Consider the following 6,855-nt stretch of genomic DNA (forward strand, 5'->3'; position numbering starts at 1 on the left):
AGCGAGAGGAGAAGAGAAGATAGAGAAGGGGAGATGGAAAATAAGAGAATGAAGGAGACAGGGCCTCCGAACAAGACAAGTCAGACGTGCAGAGTGGTGAAAACAAGAGAGAAGAAATCGAAGACAGAGAGAGACTGAGGGGAAATGAGACGACAGACTTTCAAGGCAAGCTCCAAATTCAGAGATCAATGCAATGTATGCATTTCCCCCAAACAAAATATTACAACTGTTCAGTTCACCTTACATGACACAAGAGGAGCTGTAACCTTCCCAAGGTCGTTGTCAGGAAGAAACTAAGTGCCTACAGACTTGTGAAGGATGCAGGGACACCAAACAGTATGAAGAATGTCCCGAGTAGCCTCGATTCTGAGATAACACAAAAGGTGTAAACACTGCTCACAGCTTGCCACATGATCAGGAAGTGGCATCAATCATAAGGCCCTGAGATAGGTGCCTGAGCCTCACTAACAAACACCTGCATCACCTATTCCCTCACACCAGCCTCTAATGATGCAGGTGCCATTTTGGCTGGTTGGAAACACTAATTGCCTAATCTGTTTTACACAGAGACACATAGCATTTCTGGACAGATAATAATGAGTAAAGCTCGGAATTCTGTCATGTCTAATGTACCATACTGTAGTTGTGTCTATATTTTTCAGCACTTGGGTCAGGAAACTCTTTCTTAGTATGACTTCATTCCAAAATAGTCAGGGTTTATGGTTAATTGAGCTGGTGTATGGGTCCTATGGGTTGTATATGGGTTATCTGGGTGCTGTAAAGTATGGGTTATCTGGGTGGTGTACAGTATGGGTTATATGGGTGGTGTACAGTATGGGTTATCTGGATGGTGTAAAGTATGGTTTATCTGGGTGGTGTACGAGTTATACAGGTGGAGTATTATCTAGATGGAGTACAGTTTATACAGATGGTGTGTGGGGTTATTTGGCTGGTGTGTGGGTTATTTGGGTGGTTGAATCGGGTTATTTGGCTGGTGTGTGGGTTATTTGGGGTGGTGAATCGGGTTATTTGGGTGGTGTGTGGGTTATTTGGGTGGTGTATCGGGTATTTGGGTGGTGTGTGGGTTATTTGGTGGTGATCGGGTTATTTGGCTGGTGTGTGGGTTATTTGGGTGGGTGTATCTGGTTATTTGGGTGGTGAATCGGGTTATTTGGCTGGTGTGTGGGTTATTTTGGCTGGTGAAGGGTTATTTGGGTGGTGTGTGGGTTATTTGGGTGGTGTATCGGGTTATTTGGGTGGTGTGTGGGTTATTTGGGTGGTGAATCGGGTTATTTGGCTGGTGTGTGGGTTATTTGGGTGGTGTATCTGGTTATTTGGGTGGTGTGTGGGTTATTTGGGTGGTGAATCGGGTTATTTGGGTGGTGTGTGGGTTATTTGGGTGGTGAATCGGGTTATTTGGCTGGTGTGTGGGTTATTTGGGTGGTGTATCTGGTTATTTGGGTGGTGTGTGGGTTATTTGGCTGGGGTGTGGGTTATTTGGCTGGTGTGTGGGTTATTTGGCTGATGTGTGGGTTATTTGGGTGGTGTATTGGGTTATTTGGCTGGTGTGTGGGTTATGTGGGTGGTGAATCGGGTTATTTGGGCGGTGAATTGGGTTATTTGGGTGGTGTGCGAGGCCTGAATAATGACCTAGTGTACTGGCGGTAGTCAGGTAGGCTGTGGGGGAAGAGTGGGGCGCAGGTTGTGAGTTAATGAGGCCCAGTCAGGGGGAGAGGGGTGAGGTCTGCCAGGGAGGGCCAACACTGCCTGGGCACAGTCACAGAGCCTGTCTGCCTGCCCACCACCCAGGGCATAATTACTGGTACAGCAGTAGGCCTGAGATGAGCCATTACCACAGTGTGTGTGTGTGTGTGTGCGTGTGTGTGTGTGTGTGTGTTTGGGTCAGAGCTGCAAGGTGTGGAAAGGAGTTTCTAGGTCATGTTACCTGCATAGAGAATTTGTAGATCCCCTTACAGCAGCTGCTTAAGGAATCACAGACCACATGGATTTCCATAGAGGATGACCATACAGAAATAGACCTGTCTTTAATTTACACATCACTTCCAAATCAAGCAGAGGTGTTTGTCCTGGGGCTGAGTGGTCCAATCAAGATAACAACACAACGGCAAAGAACAAATTCAATGGCCGACAATAAGCTGCAAGGCAAAAAAGACATATGAGGCTTATTGCTTTATTAAAACCAATGGCAGAATTCTAGTATACCTAATACAAGCCATCCTTAGAGCGGCAATGAAACAGGGAATGTATGCACTAAAAAACAATAAAACATGATCCCACTACATATAACAATTTCTAGTGTCCAGAGTACTCTGTCCACCCAGTCTAAGATGGAGCGTGTGAATAGCAGGTTCTGTCATGTCTCCAGTCATCTGAAACACGCAGTCAGACACCTGGGATGATTTCACAGTCCCAACAGTCCACATGACTGCAGTGTTCCGTACAGAGAGAGGCCATAGAGTCCCACAGCCCTGGGTGCAAGCTGATCCTGCTTGAAGCTGATTACAGTTACAGTTGCACTGTATTGGAGAAAATTGTGGTGCTCTGTTCACTGTGCTTGGTTGCTGAGGCGTGTTTACGTTGCGATATTGCTGGTAAATACAGACTGTTCTTTGACTCTGAGCACCAAAATACTGTAGAACTAAGTATTTGCATATCACTTGTTCTTCTGCTGTTCTACTGTATATGTACAATTTCTATATTGCTTTAGATAAAGAACCCCGAAATCTAAAACAACACATGGCAAAAACCTACAATCTTGAAATAGTATCTCACCTGCTGTCAGTGACAGCTTTCTGAAGAGTCTTAGGAGCTGTATTCCCAGTCTCATCACAGAGGGAGAAAGGAACAGCTCCACTCAATCTACAGAAAGCCACAAGTGAAAAATCGAACACCAGAAGAGAAAGGAAAGATTTGGGAACGGGTGACAGTAGGAAGGCCTGAGTAAAGCTTGTACAATGTTACCATGTGAACCTGGTAACATTGTGTCATGTCTAGACTGGAGCAGCCAGTGCAGGTCTGGGAATAGGCGAATTATGAGGGCACCCTAGAAGAGAGACGGGCGCTAGCACGCTGACTGATTGCTGTGATTTCATATACATTAGGAAGCAGGCAAGAGGCCTCATTCACAAGATAATCTCTCTCCCTCTCCCTTTCCCTCTCCCTTTTCCCTTTTCCCTCTCCCTCTCCCTCTCCCTCTCCCCTCTCCCTTTCCCTCTCCCTCTCCCTCTCCCCTCTCCCTCTCCCTCTCCCTCTCCTCTCCCTCCTCTCCCTCTCCCTCTCCCTCTCCCTCTCCCTCTCCCTCTCCCCTCTCCCTCTCCCCTCTCCCTACCTCTCTCTCTCCCCCCCTCCATCTCACACACATGCACAGAAACACACACGCACAGTGCTTCAGTATAGTTCCTTCTTGTAGCTGAATAAGCCCAAAAACACTACCTAATTTTCCTTTCCACTTTGCATGTGTTCACCCTGTTCTCAGTTCCCCTCCCAGAACAACAAAAGCCTAACAGGTGCATAATGTTCCACTATGGAAACTAGCAGTGGAACGTAGATGTCACCATGTAGTATTTTGATATTTCTCACCCTGCTCTCAAAGCCTCCTTTAAAAATGAAACAAAGACATTGCATGTCGAGCGCCTTGTTAATATTTATGACAAGTGCAGAGTTGGTTTCCCTTGCTTGAGTATTCAGACTATCCTACCCCCCTGAGTTGAGGGAGGAGGGGGAGGTGTAGCACGTGATTGGCTGGCACGTGATGACATCATGGTTAAAAATAGTGGCATGCCGTCATGCTGTGGAAGTCTCGAGGGGAGGGGGGGGCAGGGGGCACACGGGGGGGCTGGGGGCTGTATCTTCGTTCCCTCCTGAATAAAGGCTCTTCTGATCCTAGTCACGAGCACTACCTCTCAGACAACAACAGGAGAAGAGTGGAGGAACGGATGCTGTGGAGGAGAGAGAGAGAGAGAGAGAGAGAGAGAGAGAGAGAGAGAGAGGAGAGAGAGAGAGAGAGAGAGAGAGAGAGAGAGAGAGAGAGAGAGAGAGAGAGAGAGAGAGAGAGAGAGAGAGAGAGAGAGAGGGAGGAAGATGGTGTCTGGACTGTCTTCACCAGCCTGGTGACCAAAGGACGTGCTCCTAGCTGTAGCTTGGCCAGCAGCTAGCCAAATGAGGACACAAGGCAATTTGTTTATTTCACGTTGAAATTGGTAACATTGTTATAAAAATGTGGATATAGTTGACATCAATCCATAAAATCCTTTCTTGTATGGTGACCACTAGGACACCACTCCACAACACTGGATATCAGAACTACTGTTCCAGAACTATTACATCCATGGAGACTACGACACTGTAGAGTTCCGCCGCGAGAGTTGACGTGACAGGGAAACGCCTGGCCGTGACAACGGGAACGGCCACGATGTGAAACAGAAATTAATTTGGGCCTGAACTCCAGGATAGCCAGAGGTTTGGTCGACTCCACTCTGTTAACGGGGTTTCATATTCTAGAACCGTCTGATAATGATATGCTCGAGGTCCTGCAAACTCTGCATGTAGTAATTGTCTTGCTTTGCCATGCCTGTTTTGATTAGGTTAGCAGATTTGACAGTGGAGGGTCTAGCATCGAAGTGCGTCTGAGGCCTCAACTGTGGCATAGGTTCCCCGTCTTCTCATTATCTCTCCCACTAATGTTCCAATTACATTCCTCTGCTCCTATTAACAGGAGTCAAATTATGGCGTTGACCTTTGGTTGAGGAATTAAACTCTGCCATTATGGGGTCTGTTCCATAATTCAAAACCACACCATTGAACCCCGTCACGCGCTCGCTCTTTCTCCTCTCCTTTCTCCTCGTCTTGTGCCCCTTCTCTCCCCACCTCTCTGCCGTTACTTCCCCATAGGCCGCCTTCCTTACCCTCCCTCTCCCTCCTCTCTCTCTGTTGTCCAGCCATCCCTCCACTCTTCCCACTCCCCATGTTCCCCCTCTCCCTCGTTCCCTCCCTCCCTCCCTCTCTTTCTGTTGCCCACCTATCTTCATCCCACTCCCCATATTCCCGGAGGTCCGGAGCCTCTCGCTGTGATGAAAGGAGGAGAGATGGATCACAGAGGGACCAGGGCCTTGAGGTCTCCTTGACTAAGGGACCACCGACATCACTCAGGCCCCTCACCTCGCCTCCCCACTCTGCTCCGCCACAGAGCTTAACCCCAAATGCAGCGACGGGCACCGGGCTACGTGGTGCGTTTCACAAGGCATTTCTGAGGGTCCGACGGTAATGAGAATGAACATTAACATTTCTGCTGACGCCCGCTCTCTCCCCCAGCGCTGGTGTACGTGGGTAAGGAGAGGAGGGGCAGCAAGCAGCACAGCCGCCCCAGTGTAATGTGGTGTAAGAGTCTCCATTACCCACACAATGTCCCCTGACAGCATAATGACTAGGGGGCTCTGTGGTAGTACATTGTGCCAAGCGCCTCAGTAATGGACATGCCGTTAAGGGTGGCAGCCACATCTAAGATGGACGCTTGGAGATGGGTGCGGGCGGGGAGCGGGGGTGAGGGGGTGCGAGGAGGGGGTGAGGGAGGGGGTGAGACATCCAGGCCGTTCGGCACCCTCCTCCATAAAAAATTGATGAACCCACCCGAGAAGTGTTACGCTAATTGGATCCCCTGTGATCGCGTTTGAGAATTCCAACCGGCTCCGGAGTGTGCCGCAATGCACCGTGGGTAATATCATCCAGGCAGGCAGGCGTCCTGGAGAGTGGCGGGACAAACAGAGGGAGAGGACGAAGCAGGAAAAGGGGGCAGAAAAAGATCAACTGTATGTGAGGGCGAGTGCCTTAATGCTCCTCCTACTCATACATCCTGTCTGACTTTAGCCTGTTTTGGGGGGGGGGGGGGGGGGGTGGGGGGGGGGGGGGGGGGGGGGGGCAGTCAGACTTCACCTCAGGAGCTAGTACCGTAATGATTGGCCCAAACAAAAGAATATGAATTCTGAATGCAGAAAGGTCAGTGTGTGTGTGTGTACATGTGTGTGTGTTATTGATGTCACTCCGCATTCCATTTGAATGGTTTTCCGCACAAAAGAGGAGGAAAAATCGACCTGCTCCACCTCGCAATGTCGTTTAATTACTGGGACAGACAGGGGCGTAAATCATGCCGGAGCACAGAGAGCAGACCTGGCTGCTCTCTGACAAACAGCGTTGACCATAATTGGCTCCAAATGAACTCATAAATGGACATTAACATTCTAGGGTGGAGCAGAGAGATGCATCAAATGCTTGTCTCATCGAAGGACCCGGAAGGGACTCTCGGAGCCTCTGTGATCATTCACGCCGTGTGATGTTGACAATTACTGAGCAAAGTCAATCAAAAGCGACTCGACAAAACTGCCTTTCCGTGTTCTCCATGGCAACCCGACAAAGATCCATGATACATTAAGCCATTAAGAGGGAGCTGAAACCAGGCTTCCTGTAAATGACTTTGAAGTCAAAACACAATAATGTTTTATTAAATAATGATCTGTGAATTGATAGCCTTCCAGGGCACAACGAATAAACATCCGTCATTTAGAAAGGACAAAAACCGCTCATTTGGGCTCTGGATTTCCCTGTGAATGTTCAAATCTCGTTACTTAAATGCGCTCTCTCATCACGAGGCCCACACACACGAGGAGATGAGCCTCTGAAGCGAGCGAGCGACTGCAGCGCAGCACCACTACAAAGAGGGGAGCACCACGACTTCAAATGCAGAAAGCAGTTCCTTAAGGACCCCCGGTTCCTCTGCCCCAAACGACCTCCCCGGGAGCGGGGACCTGGAAGCAAGAGGAGGGGTGCTGGGGGAGAGAGAGC

Source organism: Osmerus mordax, chromosome 17 (assembly GCF_038355195.1).
Source record: "Osmerus mordax isolate fOsmMor3 chromosome 17, fOsmMor3.pri, whole genome shotgun sequence".
Taxonomy (NCBI): Eukaryota; Metazoa; Chordata; class Actinopteri; order Osmeriformes; family Osmeridae; genus Osmerus; species Osmerus mordax.